A 19,520-nucleotide genomic window follows, 5' to 3' on the forward strand; every position below is an offset into this window, starting at 1 on the left:
GATTACCGAATAGGGGTGTCATTGGTGCTACTTGTGAAGAAATCCCTAGCTGCAAGACCATTTTATCCCAGATATATGATATGTAAGAAAGGGTAGGGCAGAGGATGAGTCTCGGTGAGTATCACGGGAAGGTAAATCTATCCAAGGGAGTGCCTGAAGATCAAATTGATTCAGCCACTGTTCTATTAATACCCATTGTTTAGTATCAGAATGATAAAACCAGTTCACTAACCTGGTCAGGACTGCTGCAACATAGTAATAGTATAAATCCGATGCACCGCTCCTCCTTTCGTTTTAGGTAATGAGAGAATTTTCCTATGTAGTCTTGATCTCTCATGCCCCCAGATAAACCTTGTAAAAGCAGATTGTAGAGTGGTAAAAAAAGATCTAGGGACAAAAACAGGGAAAGTTTGAAAAACTACAAATCTTTAGAGGAGGCTGAACATCTCCATCTGAGGGTCTCAGCTGTCCTATCCAGTGCCAAAGCACCTTCTTCCAATTTGACCCCGCTAGAGAGGAGGATTCTTTCATTGCTTAGAAGGGATCTAAGCATTTCCATGCTGTCAGGTTGCAAGGGGAGACTCACTGTGGCCATGAAAACATAAGATTAACATTCTAAAGGTGACCACTCTTGTGTGGTCAACATTTCTGAGCCTGTAAAGAGGGACCCTACTATGTATTACAAGAAAAAAGTTTTTTTTTTTCAACTACTAGAAAAGTTAAAAGCCATTTATCAGACCTTGTACCACCATCTCTATCCCAGGTAAGATACACCTTGCCTGTATGGGCTTCCTAAGATACACACGGAAGGTGACCCTTTAGGAAAGAATGTCAACAGCATCAACTTTGTCACATATAACATTGCTAAGTAGCTGACTACTATCCTATTACCTTAATTGGCAACATGGTACACCTTATTCATTACTCCAAAGAATTCATAAAAAAGATATGGGGATAGAAATTACAGCCAGAATAGACAATAGCGTGCTATGATGTCACCCCTTTTTACCAACTGCAGAGGGTATTGAGACTGTAAGGAAACATCTGAAATGAGATAATACTCTTTACAGTTGAATAGAACACAGGCTAGACCACGTATGTTCCTTGCTGGACCTTTGTCTAAACACCACCTATTTCAAGTGCAAGGATAATTTCTACAGACAAAAACATGGCTGTGCTATGGAATCACATGTATCTCCCATTATAGCTTATCTGTATCATGGAGGTGGTGTATAGCAGAGAGAAGTACATATTCTATATTGTATGTTGATTTGTTGCTATCTGTGAAAATGATTTTGTTGATCTTAAAAAAAAAAAAAAACTCTGTTGCTTGACCTTCACAGTGACTTCACTATTCCATCCTGAGAAAGCAGACCAAGTCTGTGAAACCCGCAGAGATAGGATGGCATTTCACGATTGATTATGCTACACCCAAGATGACACTGTATTATGATAAAAGTTTTAAATTGGTATCTAATAGGGCAATGCTGTTTATCATGTCATGTGGAATGGTGCAAAAGCAAAAATTATGCATCAACCTATAACATGTTGATGTTTTGTTAAAAAAAATGTTGATATATTGATAAAAATAAAAATCAAGTATTTTTACTTATGCATTCTTCCCTGAGTGGTACCTGTAAAGTCCAAATATATTTTGGATTCATATAAGATAATGGATGTGGTACCAGCCTAGCACTTATCTTCTTACTCTGCCTGCCTATTATCACTAAAAGGATTTAAAACAAATTGCAATTTTTTTCTGCATATGTACGGTCTTAAAAATTACAAGGTCAAGTAGTGCTAATTTATCATAAGAGCAAATGTTGGTATCTCATCTGTATGACGCATGCGCTTAGCTTCTTTTTTTTTATCCTCTGTTTTCTTTTTGTAAAATGATACATATTTCAGCTTTTTAAATTTGATAACCAAATCATGTATGTTCCTTTTTATACATAGAAAACCTATTTACAGTGTAAATTCATTGATATGGTTTAATATCCAACATTATCGCAGATTAGGACATTTAAATTATATAAGCACCCAGGAACAAAATTCACAGGATTACCAGGTGAAAATAAAGAAAAGGAAAAGGGAAAATATTATTGCCATCACATCCAATGATTGATAAGCCCCAAAATAAGAAAATATTGTCTCTGGAGTTTAGATAGACCTAGTTGTAATGTTTGCTCAAAGTAATTTTTGGCTTGGTTATGATTTTAACAACATTTTCCCCAATAATTGTAAAGGTTAAGTTCACCTTTAAAAAATAAAAATAAATGCACATTTTTTTGCCGGTAAAACATGTGCATTTAATTTATTTTCTAAGGAGCCAGCAGAGCATTGCACCTGCTAACAGCAGATTGCGGGTGCAATCTCAGGCTCCGCAGACTCTCAGCATATCTGTCTGCTCCTACCTCGTACAGGCAGGCAGTTACCTGAAAGCAGGAAGCTCAATAGACTAAGAGAGCGCTCATCAGAGCCCTCGCAGCTCCTTGAGAACTACAAGCCATCAGCTGCAATGGCTGACAGTACTGACGGAATGGCGCAGCCATGTGGGTGGAGCCCTTTCCAAATTGTGACAGTGGGTGCAGGGAGAAGATCCCCCATCCCCTGTCACAGGGGAGGGAGGGGGACTCAGCCGTGCGGGGTGTAGATGCTGGAACATGTTACGTGTTCCACACTAAAAACGGGTAACATGCAATAAAAGGTAAACTTAGCACTTAACCGCTCCCGGACCACCCCACATTCACTGCGGCAGGGCAGCCCGGCTGCGCAAAATCACATACCTATATGTGATTTCGTGCATGCAGTTTAGGGGGCTCACGCAACGACGCTAGAGCGCTACTCCCGCTGTGATTGGACACAGCAGGAGCCAATCAGCGGGTCCAGCAAACGATGGCAGCCGCGACCCGCCTATCGTTCAGAAGAGCCCCCGAACAGTGGTGTGCCGATGTAAACAAAGCACACCACTGCTCTGTCCGGGAGGAAAAGAGAGAGATCTTGTTTCAATTAAGCTGAATCACAATTTCTCTTTTCCTCCAGTGAATCCCCCCCCCCCCACAGTTAGAAAGCACCTCCCAGGGAACACATTTAACTCCTTTATCGCCCCTAGTGTTAACCCCTTCCCTGCCAGTGTCATTTATACATTGATAAGTGCATTTTTTAGCACTAATCACTGTATTGGTATCACTGGTCCCCAAAAAGTGTCACTTAGACCCCATACACACTATTTGATTTTCTGCAGATTTTTGTCTTCAGATTTACCAAAGCCATATAATGTGAGGTCAAACCTTAAGAGTTTCAATTGCAATCAGGTAGGCCCTTGCACGACATGGTTTTGGTAAATCCAAAGACAAAAATCTGCAGAAAATCTAATAGAGTGTATGGGGCTTTAGGGTCAGATTTGTCCGCCGCAATGTCGCAGTCCTGCTAAAAATCGCAGATCGCCACCATTACCAGTAAAAAAAAGAGAAGTCTATTAATCTATCCCGTAGTTTGTAGACGCTATAAATTTTGCCCAAACCAATCAATATATGCTTATTTGGGATTTTGTTTACCAAAAATATGTAGCAGAATACATATTGGCCTATATTGATGAAAAAAAATTCTTTTACATTTTTTCTTTTGGATATGTATTATAGCAGAAAATAATATTGTTTTATTTTTCCAAATTGTCTGTCTTTTTTTGTTTATAGCGCAAAACATAAAACCCGCAGAGATGATCAAATACCACCAAAAGAAAGCTCTATCTGTGGGAAAAATTGGACATCAATTTTATTTGGGTACAGCGTCGCACGACCTCGCAAAGTGCTGTATTGCAAAAAATGGCCTGGTCAGGAAGTGAGTAAAACCTTCCAGGCTGAAGTGGTTAATACAAAATACATAGCTCCCAACTGTCCCTGATTTGGAGCAATGTCCCTCTGTCCCTCATTCCTCCTCATTTGTCCCTCGTTTTGGTCTGATCTATATAGTTGTATATAAAATTCACTTTTTATCTTTCAAAAAGTGTTTTCCAGTGCTAAGCCTTTCATCCAAATTCTAAATTGCTGCATTTGTAAATGTTAAAAGCCAATTTAAAGGAATAGTAGTGGTAAAAAAAAGCCCTTTTAGATTTAATTAACCTTTTGTGGTTAATTCTCCTTTAGGGGGACGTGGCAGGGGGTGTGCCCTATGCCTACATACATTTGCTAGTAGGGTCCCTCATTCCCATCTCAAAATGTTGGGAGGTATGCAAAATATCAAATAGAGGAATTTAAAGTTTGGGCCATTAAAATAAGCTCTTCGTGGCTCATTACAATTAATGTCATTCTGTTTAAAAACTTTTAAGCTAAAATGCCATCTATATACAGAGCATTTTGTTTTCAATGAGCCAGATGCCTCAGACATCAGCCTTTTTTCCTTGTTTACCTGTTGTTGTTTTTTTTTTTGTACAGTAGCATGCTTTCTGTATTAGGGTGACAACACTCATTACACTCTATGGAGGAGCAACGTTTCCTCTCTATGCTACAGAACAACTCCCCCTCTACTAATCTCTTTAACATTTAAGGGGCCTGTTCTGTAGTCCATGAAACAGAACTAGACAGGGCTTATACCACTGTTTGGGATTTTAGTACAGCATGGGTGGAATGCACAGGAAGTTAGGAACTTGCTAGATTTCTGAGAGAATCATTGGATAGTTTTCATTTTTTTTTTTTTTTTTTTTTTTTTTAATCAAGTAATTTATATTAGGGATTTTCTTTTGAAAATACGTTACAAACATTTCCAACAGAGGAAAAGCAAAGCATCAATACAGCCTTATCAATAGGCATATGAACAACATTGCTTCATAACAACATAAAGACAAGAGAAAAAAAAAAAGACACATTGTGCATTTTAATAAAGGTAAAAAAACAAACACTTAGCCTATCTCCCACAATTGGCAGGAAATATAAACATTAATCCCAGCAGCATAACAACACCACTTCTCAAACATGCTAACGAACCATAGAAACAAAATTGGATTCCGCTGAGGACAAGCAGAGGTCCCAGACCTTTCTAAATGTTTTGGGATACCCCCTGTGTTTGTATGTTAGTTCTTCTCTTTGTAGGTTTGTATTGACCACTCCATGCTATTGTGAAGTTGTAGTAGGGGAGGGTGAGAGCCATCTTTGTAAAATTAGTTTACGGGCGATATACAGACCCCTAGTCCAAAGCAAGTTGCATTCAGCCGGTAAAACTTCTTCCAGAATATTGCCCAAAACAGCCAATTTAGGATCAAGAGGGACTTGGACAGAACTTTTACTATTGAGTATCTGAAATATCGCAGTCCCATATCGGTGGAGCTTAGGGCAATGCCAAACCATATACATAAGAGTACCTGTGTTTACTACACAACGTGGGCAATGTTGGTGAGGCCAACCTGCCCCAAGAGTGTAACCGAGGAGGCATGTAGTATGTTAAATAAACAATTGTGTCAGGTGTGGAGGGCAAAAGGGAGACAATAGGAATAAGCTCTAGGGCCTGTTGCCACTGGTTATCCTCTAGCAGAGTTATATCCTCCTCTCACCTTTGTCTACAGCTCATCTGCACCCGGACACTAACAGCTATCTGCAGTGTAGAATACAGATCCCCTGTTAATCCCTTCTTGAAAAAGAGGGTAGATACTGCCATGGTAAGAACAGAGGATGGGTTATGTAAGGGGAAAGTGGCAGCCTGACATTGTAAAGTGTGTCAGAGTGAAAGATATTGAAAAAACATTTTGGATGATATATGGTATGTCTCTGCTAGGATATTAAAAGGTTTTAATACATCCTATAGCTGATGTAAATGAGTAATAACCGCCCGCTTCCAGGCGTCAAAACCCCTAAGCCTATCCAACTCAGGTAGAAGTGGGTCATTCCAAACAGCGGATAGTTCCCTAACTAATTCCCACAGGCGATGAAACATAAAAAATGAAGAAAAATTAAGTTTCACATGAAATTGACTCAACCCCAGTAATTCCACTGGTATTACCTCCCAGAACTGCAATAGGATTACATGTTGGTTGGGGTCATCTCCATCGACTTTACTCCAGCCATAAAAATGTTGTAATTGAGAGGCCAAATAATACAATTTAGCATTTGGGCCAGCAAGACTTCCACCATCTTTAGAGAGTTGAAGCATGCTAAGTTTAATTCTGGGGTGTCCATGTTTCCAGATTAAATCTCTAAATAGGGTGTCTATGGATCTAAATGTACGCTATGGAAGCTATACTGAGTAGTTATGCAACAGGTAAAGTAGCTGACTTTCATAATTTTTAAAGAGGTAAAAAATGGAATTGTGAATGTTTTGCAGAGATATATTTTCCTCTGAAATATACTCTACTTCTGATTCTCAGCTATAGCATTCTTCTACTTTTCTTTAATTGGTTTTTAATCTGAAAACTGTCCAAAAGGTTATGTTTTACAGCCACCTGAAAAAAGTGATTGCCATGTATTTTAAAAATGATACCACCAATCTCAGAGCAATAGTTCGAAGTCCATCTGAGGGCAGCTTGAAAGCTGAAAAGATGAAAAGTTTCTTAAACAGGAACTTATATCTATATTTGCAGCCAAATTGGGATAACACCTGTCACCTACCTTATATTTGTTACATGCTTCCAATAACATAGCATAACATAAAACAAATATTTAACAATTGCTGGTTACCATTTTAAGGGGCTTGTAGTTGCTAAAAAATCCTTGTGTGGAGTAATGCTTAAAGTGGTTGTAAACCTCACTCATGTAATCTTAGCAAAGCGAACTGTATATCTGTAGTGTTTACTTATCTCTCTCCAAAGCGCTAAGTGTCATTTCTCTCTGGTGCTTCGTTCCTCTGTTATCAACATGAGTCACTTCTGAAAAGTTTTCCGGACACATAGGATAAATTTGTGGCTGTTGGGAGGGGGGGGGGGAGCTCAGCAGACAGCTTGTCTATTCAGAACACAGTTTTACTGCTGTGTGAAGGTGGGGTGTATTCCTTTCCTCCAATCAGCTCTTAAACACTGTTACTGCAGCCTCTTGCCCCCTCCTCTATCCTTCTGACAGATGAAGAGAGCTTTTAACACTTTTCTGCCCTTTTGAAGTAGTGTAGGGAAGAGAAGACTGCAGGTAAACAAGTAGGAGGATTTGTTTCATCTCTGAGGCTATTCACTTCACTGGGTATATGTGAGGGTTTACAACCATTTTAATATAATCAACCCTGTCTTGTACTGTGTTTGCATATCTTCATTATGGGGTGGAAATTTGAATTTGAACACTATCTGTTCTGTATTTTATGTTAATAAGGGATAGTGTGGGGACAAAGACGCTTGTACTTTCCAGAATCAGCCATGATACCGTCTCCCTAGAAACATCTAAAAGGTAAGAACATTTTTTTAGGTATGTTGTATGGATGGGAACACATAACAAACATGTAATGGGGTTTTCTGAAATTTGACTGAAAAAAATGAATTATGCCGCGTACACACGGTCGGACTTTTCACCTGCAAAAGTCCGACGGACGCCGCCGGACAAAGTCCGGCGGAAAGTCCGACCGTGTGTGGTCTCCATCGGACTTCCGACGGACCGTTTCGGTCGGATTTTTGCGGAAATCCGACGTACTTTAGATTTGAAGCCTGCTTCAAATCTTTACGTCGTACCTCCGCCGGACTCAGTTCCTGACGGAAAGCCCGTTCGTCTGTATGCTAGTCCGAAGGACCAGATACGACGGAGGAGCAGGTTGCTGCATCTCGCGCTCGCTGCAATAGGAAAAACAAATCTTCCTATTGCGGCGAGCGCGGGGCATACCAGGCCCTTAGGTCTGGTATGGATTATAAAGGGGAACCCCTACGCCGAAAAAACGGCGTGGGGTCCCCCTAAAATCCATACCAGACCCCGATCCGAGCACGCAGCCTGGCCGGTCAGGAAAGGGGGTGGGGACGAGCGAGCGCCCCCCCCCCCTCCTGAACCGTACCAGGCCGCATGCCCTCAACATGGGGGGTGGGTGCTTTGGGGGAGGGGGGCGCCCTGCGCCCCCCCCCCCAAAGCACCTTGTCCCCATGTTGATGAGGACAAGGGCCTCTTCCCGACAACCCTGGCCGTTGGTTGTCGGGGTCTGCGGGCGGGGGCTTATCGGAATCTGGGAGCCCCCTTTAATAAGGGGGCCCCCAGATCCCGGCCCCCCACCCTATGTAAATGAGTATGGGGTACATGGTACCCCTACCCATTTACCTAGGTAAAAAGTGTCAGTAATAAAACACAACACAGGTTTTTAAAATAATTTATTAAACAGCTCCGGGGGGGTCTTCTTCCGTCTTCGGGGGTCCCTCCGGTTCATCTTCTCCCGGCGTCCGGTTGGTTCTTCTCCGCTCTCCGGCCTCTTCTCCCGGTGTCGCAGGTCTTCGGCCGGCCCCTCCGCTCTCTTCATGTAGCTCTATTGCGAGCGGAGGTCCGGACTTCTGGGCTTCTGGGCTTCTTGGCTTCTCTTCTCTTCTCTTCTCTTCTCCCAGATGTTGACACGACGCTCTCTCCGGCTGGACTGGTCTCTGAGGGCTGCGTTGTGACTTATATAGGCGGAGACCCCGCCCCCATATGATGTCACAGTCCCTGGGCATGCTGGGACTGTGACGTTTTAGGGGGCGTGGTCGACCACGCCCCCTAAAACGTCACAGTCCCAGCATGCCCAGGGACTGTGACATCATATGGGGGCGGGGTCTCCGCCTATATAAGTCACAACGCAGCCCTCAGAGACCAGTCCAGCCGGAGAGAGCGTCGTGTCAACATCTGGGAGAAGAGAAGAGAAGAGAAGAGAAGCCAAGAAGCCCAGAAGCCCAGAAGTCCGGACCTCCGCTCGCAATAGAGCTACATGAAGAGAGCGGAGGGGCCGGCCGAAGACCTGCGACACCGGGAGAAGAGGCCGGAGAGCGGAGAAGAACCAACCGGACGCCGGGAGAAGATGAACCGGAGGGACCCCCGAAGACGGAAGAAGACCCCCCCGGAGCTGTTTAATAAATTATTTTAAAAACCTGTGTTGTGTTTTATTACTGACACTTTTTACCTAGGTAAATGGGTAGGGGTACCATGTACCCCATACTCATTTACATAGGGTGGGGGGCCGGGATCTGGGGGCCCCCTTATTAAAGGGGGCTCCCAGATTCCGATAAGCCCCCGCCCGCAGACCCCGACAACCAACGGCCAGGGTTGTCGGGAAGAGGCCCTTGTCCTCATCAACATGGGGACAAGGTGCTTTGGGGGGGGGGCGCAGGGCGCCCCCCTCCCCCAAAGCACCCACCCCCCATGTTGAGGGCATGCGGCCTGGTACGGTTCAGGAGGGGGGGGGGGGGCGCTCGCTCGTCCCCACCCCCTTTCCTGACCGGCCAGGCTGCGTGCTCGGATCGGGGTCTGGTATGGATTTTAGGGGGACCCCACGCCGTTTTTTCGGCGTAGGGGTTCCCCTTTATAATCCATACCAGACCTAAGGGCCTGCGACGGGGCTCGCAAGGTTTCAATCTCGCCAAAAAAAGCGGCGAGATTGAATTCCTTTTCTAGTCCCGTCGTACCAAATTCACGTTCAAAATGAACGGACTTGTCCGTGTGTGGGAAAGTCCGTTCGTTCTGAAAGTCCGGCGGAAGTCCGTCGGGAAGACCGGATTCCGGAAAGTCCGGCCGTGTGTAGGCAAGTCCGGCCGTTCAGAAAGTCCGGCGGTAGTCCGCCGGAAGTCTGGCGGCAAGTACGTCGGACCTAGCTTTCTAGAAAGTCCGACCGTGTGTACGCGGCATTACCCTTTAACTCTGAAAGCTGAGCCCCCAAAAAAAGACAGGCACAGTACAAAGGACTGGTGAGCAGCATTTCCTGTGGTCTCCCTGCAGCTTTTTCCATTACTGACTTATGACTTGTACTTGATAAGCAAATCGGACGAGAAATACTGCTTTAAAAGCGATCGTAGGATAGTCTGATTATTAGTACACAGCTTTCGAGAATTGGTCACGACAGTTCATTCAGAATTATCTGAAGGGACAATTACAAAAATGTTCTCGTACAATACCAGAACAATAAACAATCATTCGTCTGATATTCTCGTCGTTTGTACAAGTCTTTACCATGAAATGTTCTGTACTGTGACTCGGCTTGTGAGGGGCCGTTTTGCAGGGTTTTGCTTCCTTGTGTCAGAGCTTCCAGCAAAGAGAACAGTGAGGAGCACAGTGGGGAAATCACCAAATATCACTCATTTCAGACTAATAGTCAGAGACAACAATGCCTCAGATTTTTCAGGGTAGTTCTTAGGCATAATTAAGTTCTTAAATGTTCCTTATTACATGGCAAATCTTTTTCTTCATATGCTGTGATGGTCTTTAATTGGCCCAGCTTGTAAGAGTGCATGGAACGTTTAGTACACTATCAGTGGTAACTCCTCGCCATTTCTCTATTAGATTATAATAACATCTGACCTCCCTTCTGTTGAATGTCACAACATGTCTGTCACCTCTAATGTTTTTATTTTTTACAACAGCATAATTCTTTATAATCATATCTGCACAATCTGGATTTTATCAGGTTTTGCGATTTTAGATAACATATTTTTTAAAACATACATCTTTACAATGATACCTTAGGACTGTGCCCTTTTTTAAACCTGCTCAGTAAATGATGATTTCAACAAAGCAATGAACACAGAGGATATCTTGTGAACTTTCATCATCATTTCAGATGGGGTATATTTTATCAAAGGTGTTTATCCCTGCTATCACTCAATCACTGATTAATAGTAATAAAAAACTGCTTATGTGAGGATCAACCCTAATGAAAGTCCACTGAGATAAAATGCTGTAAAGTATGTATCACTTAAAGAAAACAAGATAAACCTGGTGATGTGTATGGTATTCTGGTGTTTCTACATTATTTGAGAACTTAGTCTTAGCCACTTCCATATGTCCCAAGATACATGCCTCCTGACAACACCTCTCCTACCAGTTCTCATTCCATTTATTAGTAATCACCACCAAATAATGACCGCATGGTTTACATGGTTGTGTCAGCAGTCACACAAAAAGAACACTATTGGCTTATTAATTACATTTAACCAAAAGTACAGTTGTGTTTAGCAACACCAGTCAGAGCTCAGATTTCAAAAATTCTAATGAGCAAAGTAATAAATATTGATATCTGACTACTAAGGGTTAGAACCCACTGATTATCTTAGTGATGTGAACATCTTTGGCTTGATTTTATTAGGCTGTGCAATATGCAGTAATCTAGAGCTATCCAGTGATTTCCATCTTTTAATCATCTGACTACACAAAGCAGAGAGATGTTTGGTTTCTGTACAATTGCATATAGAATATACAGGCAGTCCCCAGGTTACAAAGACGTTGGAACAGGTACATTTTTTAAGTATAACTCCAACCAAAAAAATTACTTTTACTTTTTTTGGACAGCATAGGGAAGGGTTAACACCCCTGTAATGTTTGTTTTGCTGTCTGTGCCCCTGATCTCACTTTCTGTCCTGGGGACAATTGGATTTAGAAAATTTTGGGTTGTCGTGGAAACAAGAAATGATGATAATGCTTCAATGGAGACACCTTTTTCCCATGATAATTCTTACAGGAATGAATTTCCCTTCCTTAGGGGTAGATTTCCGCTCACTTCCGGTTGTCTCCCTCCGTTTAGGTCGTATGTAAGGCTGGGGGGTTTGTAACTCGGGGACTACCTGTAGTCTTTGCATATTATACTCCCTTAATAAAAAAGACCATCAGTATGATTCTGGCAGATAAATTAGTTATACCACACCCAGATGACTGAAAACCCTCTCTGGGTATGGGTGGAACGACCTCGCCCATGCGGCCCCCCTGTCATTGGAGAAAAGCACTTGCTGTGTCACCCTGCGTAGGTAATTCAATAAACTCAGAGGGCTCGGGCCAGCCAGGCAGGGAACGCTCTGGCCCGTCCTGGCCCATCTGAGTTTCCAGTTTCACATACACAGGGTGATGGGGCAAGTGCAGTGTCTTCCCCCCCGACCTGCTCAGCTGTGCTCAGCCCTGCTCAACTATGCTCATCTATGCTCAACATTGCGTGTGCACACAAGGTAGGGGCAGGGCGGCCACATTCTGAGCTGCCGGGTGAAAGTGGTGGGCTTGTATGCGAATCTGGAAGTCGGAGGGTTTGCCCACCTCAGGTGGGGCCAAGGCCAGGCCCTCTGAGCTTCTTCTTTTACATGCAAGCCCACCACTTTCACCTGGCAGCTCAGAGTGTGGCTCGCCTGCTCCCACCTTGTTTGCACGTGCATGGTTGAGCAGGGCTGAGCAGAGCAGGGAGGGAGGAGCTGTACTGGACAGAGTGGGGTCTGAGCAGAAAGTGCACTGCTGGGGGAAAGGGCTTGCCTTGTCACCTTGTGGAGCGGAAACCAGAAACTCGGAGGGCCCAGGAGAAGCCTGAGCAAGCCCTGGCCCAGCTGGCCCGGGCCTTTTGAGTTTACTGAATTACATTTGCAGAGTGACAAGCACTTTTCCCCAATAACACAGTGTAGAGGGCCAGATTAAAGTTTGCATCTGGGCCCACAAGCTTCAAGCTACACCTATGTCTCTCGGTATAGTCAGTTGCACTGGTGGATGGCAATCAGTATTGGATTAGCAGGATTTAGACATAATGGCTATAACTGCATGACCCTGTGTAAATATTTTTAACATTCAATATTTTGAGTATGGCAGTTCTATTTTTATGTCATTCTTAAAGTGGGATTAACCCCCAAACCAAAAATGGAATATTATGCAGCTTATTAAGCATTAGATGTGATAACTGCATTTGTTTTGTTTTTTAGGGTTTTTTTGGCTTTTTTTCCCCTCTGTTTTCAAATGGTGATCTGGCTAGTAACACACCTTCTGTACTAGAGTGTCCTTGCGCTGGATGAATGACCACAGGAGACACCTTTGGACAGCAGCATTGTCAGTCTGAGGAGAGGGGAGTGTTAACTGCACTAGCAGATTTAAATACACTTACAATTGAAGTAATAGTATAATAATAACAAATTGATAGCATCATCGAAACAATGAACATGAAGTTAAGCAAGCTCCGGGAGGCAGTGGAGGACAGAAAAGCCTGGCGCATTAGGTTACAAAGAGTCGAACACGACTAAACGACTGAACAACAACAACAGATTGAAGCCAAACTCCTCTAAGCAGCTTCGCTTTTAGGATCAAGATTTTACACAAATAAAAGCTGATCGTTGTAAGTACCCCTGCAACTGTTAAGAGGTTTGTTTCATCCCTGTAAACTGATACATCTGAAAGAGAGCTTGTTCTTGCCAAAGACAACAGACTTACTGGCTGGATCACCAGAAGAAAGAAAGCCTAAAAATAAAATGAATGCAGACATCACATCTAAGAATCGGTAAGCTGCAATATAGTAAATGTTTGCTTTTGGGTTTAATACTGCTTTAAAGCCCAGTTATAGTCAAAGGTGCCCTATATAAGACTGTGCAACTGAAAAGGCATCAGAGTTAGATTAGTTAAATGTTACTCAGCTGCACTCTGCACTTATCTCATGCCTGAAGAAGGGGCAGGGTCGGATTAACATAGGGGCTATTGGAGCTGCAGCTCCAGGCCCCTTAAGATAAGCCCATCCCCCCCCCCTCCAAAAAAAAAAATCACAAAGAAAAAATAAATAAAAACGATCATTCTTCTCACTGATCACCAATGTAAGGAGCATGTTGTTACTCAGCGACCAGGGGTCACAGAGACCCCAAATTTGGGGGGTATGTAGCTGAAGATCTACCCCACCACTGGTCAAAAGGGGCTCCTATCGTCTATGGTTCCGGAGATACAGGGCTCCTTGCACAGCCTGTCAGAAGCTACATACTCTCCTCTCCTGTACATACTGCCCACTGTGATATCCTCCACACTCCCCTCCTATACATACTGATCACTGTCATACCCTCCACACTCCTCTCCTGTACATACTGCTCACTGTCATATCCTCCACACTCCTCTCCTGTACATACTGCCCACTGCCATACCTTCCACAATCTTCTCCTGTACATACTGCCCACTGTGATATCCTCCACACTCCTCTACTGTACATACTGCCCACTGTCATACCCTCCACACTCCTCTCCTGTACATACTGCCCCCATCATACCCTCCACACTCCTCTTCTGTACATAGTGCCCACTGTTATACCCTCCACATTCCTCTCCCTCACCTGCACATACTTCCCACTTTTTTACCATCCATACTCCTCACTTATGCCTCTTACCCACAAAAACAGTTCTTTCAAATTATATTGAATATCCTCAATGTTACCAGCTCTAGAATGGGAACACTTTTGTTAGTTCAACTAAAGAAAATCTTCTCAGTCCTCATATTTTTTCTGCCCATTATTATTCATTTAGTACTCATTTAATTTTGTGATTACTACTGTGATGTATAGAGGAACATATGGGAAGTGCCAGCTACTCTAAATATACCACTGGTAAAAAGTGTCCCTGAAAATATTTTTGAAATGTTGGCAACTATGCACTTGGGCACTGCCCAAGGGCCACCGGGACAGTAGGGGGCCCCATGAGAGGCTCCTGGGATCCTGTGATATTAAAGCGGTAGTAAACTTTGCTAACATTACTACTTTTTAGAGGCCCTGAGGTAGGTTATGCCATAATGTACAAGTATGCACAGCATATTAGCAAATTAGGGTACACTTACCTGTCAGACTGAGACCTCCAACGCTGCGCTGTGATCAATCCAGCGGGTCCCGGGCACTTCCATCTTCACCCGGTCTTCCTTCTGTATTCTGTGCCTTTGGTCACTTGCCTTGCCAGGCTGCGCTGCTATCACTCCCACGCATGCTCCCCTCTCTCTCTCTCATCCTCCCTCCCTTACCCCTCACCCCCTCTCTCATCCCCTTTCTCTCTCTCTCATCCTCCCTCTCTCTATTTATTTAATTTGTTATAACAAAAAAATTGTTTGCATTTTTATTTATTTATTTTATAAAAAGCCCCACCAAAATTCGCAGCACCAGGCCCGTGATGTTCTTAATCCGGCCCTGAGAAGGGGCAATGCTTGGCTCTAAAACATTGCAATTTTATGTTGTGATGTGATCACTTCAATATATTTCTGAATGCTATTTCAAAGATCCTTAACACTGTGAGAGCCAATCACAGTGGTCACATAATATAGAGAAAACACAACCACCTCCAGGGCATTAAAGTATAGTTAAAGGGCTTCTAGGAGGCAGCAAGATAGGGTTAAGATAGCAATACATCTTCATATCAGTCTGTGCATACAGTATAATGCAAAAAAAAGGGATCTTTAATATCTTGCATAAAGCAGCTGGTCCAGACTAGAGAATAATGCTGCAATTGTGTATGTCATGAATATTTCTGTCTCGCCTCTGGGTTCTGATGTTCTTATGTTTTCATTACATTCATTGCTATCCTGTTGTTTTCTTCATGCTTGGTTCTGGGTGATAGCGCTGCTATAGATATGTTTTCTTCTCCGTACCAATAAATGTGGTAGGAGAATATATGAGAAGTACCATAGGGTGTAAAGTACAATAAGTAGAATCACATAAAAAGAATTTTGATTGTCTGTGTTGGTGTCATCTCATGAAGCAGCTGACTTCTTTCCAGGACCCCATTAACATCCAGCAACAGGGGTTGTTATCGGTGAGAAGGGTTAAGAGCACCCTTGAAGTAATAAAGATAAGGCTGGAATAGCAATGATTCAGAGTGAACAGTGCAAGATTAAGTTCAGTGTATGCTCATAACAGGAGATCTTAATGGAGTGAGACTCGGGAACATTCTCCTCTTGGTAGGAAACATCTGTACTTTTGTATTCCACAGTCTGTGGGAATTGCACTCAGAGGTAAGACATTCAGCCCTAAAGGCATTTCATTTAGACTGTGCTCTTAGCATTTCTCTTCTTTTCAGAGCCAGTAATAATTCCTCTGTCTGTTTTTGAGGTTTTAAATGAACAGTTGAGAGGTTTGTGTGTGCTCTTCTATGTATACAGTATACTGTATGTCTGAGAGGCTTAATAAGTATAAAAAAAAGCAAGAAGGTGGTACAAAATGCTGTAACCCATAACAACAAATCATCTTTCATCTTTACCAGGGTGACTACGGTAACCTATTCCTATTGGTGACTCTACTACATTTTGCCATGTCTTGTTGAATTTTTGTAGCTTTTATACAGTTTTTCGGACATATATTTACAAATATCATGTGTCATTTGATATTTTTTATTGATGAACACATACAGAATTTTTGTGTGTTCTAGTATCAGATGGTTGAAATTAGTTGCTGTTGGGTTTTGGGTATAGTCCTTTATCATGGAGATAGGAAGTTGGTATACCAAAAGCAAATACGTTGTTAGCTTTGCATGGGAATTATCCCCAGAGCTCAGTTGATGAGGTAAAGCTTAGGTGACTTCCATCATCCAATCATGTTCAATGGGTTATGCATAATGGGGTATTCTTTGTAAAGTGAAATATCACTACATTCTCTAGGCTCTGAGAAAGTCTCTATGCAGAGTGCAACTTACCTTGCAAACTGAATAGCCTTTTTGTCTTCAGCAAATCAATCCCATTTGGTCAGTCATATGTCTTCTTGCAAGAGGGAAATTTGCTGGGAACCAGGCGCTTGGGTAGTTCAGAAACAGATAACTCACTGGGGTATTAGTTTACCCAGCTTACAGCCTTGAACATTGTATCACTGTGGAAGGGGGGTGATGCTTTTTCCAGTGTCTATTGTTACTATATACAGGAATGAAAGGCAAAACATTTGTGTATATACATAAAAAACATTATAAATACTTTTTTTTCTTTTTTTTTATAACTGACCACATTATCTGTGTTCTCAAATGCATAAGGGGCTTAGGGAGGTAGGAGAGGAGAAACTGCAGTACAATGATCTTCCCAGTGAACAGCTGTGCAAGGAGGGGCTTGTTAGCAGAAGTGTGATCGTTGGAGGAAAGGGATGCTGTTCCCCCAGGACAGCCAGAAAACTGACAATGCTTTGAAGGATAAACTGGACCCTTTTTAACAAAAGTACATGGTACAACAGGCACATATCAGGAATATGAAATGTTGTATTGTCAAAGGTATTGGAACGCCTGCCTTTACACGCACATGAACTTTAATGGCATCCCAGTCTTAGTACATAGGGTTCAATATTAAGTTGGCCCACCCTTTGCAGCTATAAGAGTTTCAACTCTTCTGGGAAGGCTGTCCACAAAGTTTAGGAGTGTGTTTATGGGAATGTTTGACCATACTTCCAGAAGTGCATTTGTGTGTTCAGGCACTGATGTTGGATGAGAAAGCCTGGCTTGCAGTCTCTGCTCTAATTCATCCCAAAGGTGTTCTATTGGGTCGAGGTCAGGACTCTGTGCAGGCCAGTCAAGTTCCTCCACTCCAAACTCGTTCATCCTTGTCTTTATGGACCTTGCTTTATGCATTGGTCCAGATCATTTGGTGGAGGGGGGATTATGGTGTGAGGTTGTTTTTCAGGAGTTGGGCTTGGCCCCTTAGTTCCAGTGAAGGGAACTCTTAAAGCGTCAGTATACCAATACATTTTGGAAAACTTCATGCTCCCAACTCAGTTTGGGGTTGGCCTCTTCCTGTTCCAATATGACTGCGCACCAGTGCAAAAAGCAAGGTCAATAAAGACATGGATGAGCGAGTTTAAGGCGGAGGAACTTGACTGGCCTGCACAGAGTTAGAGTCCTGACCTCAACTTGATAGAACACCTTTGGGATGAATTAGAGCAGAGAATGCGAGCCAGGCCATAGACGGACTCCTAAACCTTGTGGACAGCCTTCCCAGAAGAGTTGAAGCTGTTATAGCTGCAAAGGGTAGGCCAACTCAGTATTGGGCCCTATGGACTAAGACTGAGATGTCATTAAAGTCCATGTGCGTGTAAAGGCAGGCAATATAGTTTATTTTTAAAGCCCTCCAGCTTAACAAAGTCACTAACATCTGATTGCATTAAGCTTAGAAGATTTCTTCCGTAAAAGCAATAAAAGATATTTCTTAAGAGGACCATTTGTTCCAATTGATCTGTTTGTGCTGTTACAGGGAAATATCATAACTTTGTATACTTACGCAATCATGATCAATTCAAAGAACTTGAAGAACTGTATTATCTGTGCAAATAAAACAAGGTTCAGCTATTTTTAGTATTGGCTAATGCAGGCTTTCCCAACCAGGTTCAATTTTTAGCTAAAATCCATTGTAGGAGGCTACTTCAACACTGACCACCAGTTTGAGGGAGTCCTTCTCCATAGACCGTCAAAGTAAGGCTGCATTTCCTAACTGATCACAGTATAAGTGGACACTTCTCAATTGGCCACCAATGTAAGGGGACACCTTCTCACTGACCATTGCTACAATGAGGGCACTTCTTCACTACCAATGTAAGGGGGGCAACTTCTCTGCTGACTACCAGTGTAAGGGGGCACTTCATTATTGACCACCAGTGTAAGAAGGCCAATCTCCACTGACTTGTGTAAGGTGGGAATTTCTCCACTGACCGCTTGTTTAAGGGGACACTACAATTTTCACAGTCTGTGTTTCTTTTCATGAAAATATTATTATTATTTACCCTCCTCATAAAACTATTTACCTATCATTACCTAAAATTCTAAAAATATAAGGAACAAAAGCCTTGGAATACATTCTTTTTGCAGACCTCGTCCCACTGTTTAAGAACACATTGCCACAGAGCTTGGCAACATGGTCACATGATCTCTGCTGAAAGGGACCTGAACTCCTTCTCCTCCTACAGCAGAAGTCATATGACTGAATACCCAGGCTTTCATACATGTAGCCAGCCACCATGGGGTCCTACAGCAGTCGTTTTTGCAATGAGGTAGGCATGTTAGTGTTTCTGTTGTACTTAATAAGTGGAAATAAATTGAGCTGGCAAGGTAGCCTTTTCAGTATCCTATATACTATTCAGGCATCCACTTTTCATGGGTGTGTAGATTTAAAATGTGATAATACTGATGAAGCTGTCTGTGATGCAAAATTGAATATTTCTGTAGTAACAAAAAAGTCAACTTTGCATCAATTAATGGGTAGTTCAGACACTGTGATTGATATTCAAGAATAACATGAATAAGAATGTAAAAAAATAAAAATAATAATGTACAGAAATCTCCTGTTCCCATTCACTGGGACAGGAAGTTAAATTGTTACTAAACCCAGGACCCTGCATTCACTATATCTGGTCTCCCACAGTACACAGAACATGGAAATGCAATTATTTTAGTAAATGTAAACTGCTAAATACCTTTTCTCATCAGCCGTATATAGCAGTCTTATGACTTCTATCACTATCTGGTTAAAGCTTGTAGGAGGAGTTTTTATTCTCCCCTGATTGTTCTATGAAAAATGCAATTATTTTAGTAAATATAAACTGCTAAATACCTTTTCTCATAAGCAGTATATAGCAGCCTTGGGACTTCTATCAGTTCCTGGTAAAGCTTGTAGGAAGAGTTTTAATACTGCACTGAGCTGTCCTATCAGGATCCAGGATCCCTGATCCTCTGTCTGGACACT

General features: G+C 42.6%; 1 protein-coding gene across 1 annotated transcript in view; it reads left to right on the plus strand.

Moving 5' to 3' along the window:
• The first annotated feature begins 15,552 nt into the window (after positions 1-15,552).
• Positions 15,553-19,520, plus strand: part of LOC141105289 (putative neutral ceramidase C) — a 137,431-nt gene continuing 133,463 nt past the window's right edge. The window contains exon 1 of the mRNA XM_073595172.1: positions 15,553-15,827. The gene's annotated coding sequence lies outside the window, so the exon portion shown is untranslated. The remainder of the gene's footprint in view (positions 15,828-19,520) is intronic.

The sequence above is a fragment of the Aquarana catesbeiana genome, linkage group LG08 (assembly GCF_042186555.1).
Source record: "Aquarana catesbeiana isolate 2022-GZ linkage group LG08, ASM4218655v1, whole genome shotgun sequence".
In the NCBI taxonomy this organism is placed as follows: Eukaryota; Metazoa; Chordata; class Amphibia; order Anura; family Ranidae; genus Aquarana; species Aquarana catesbeiana.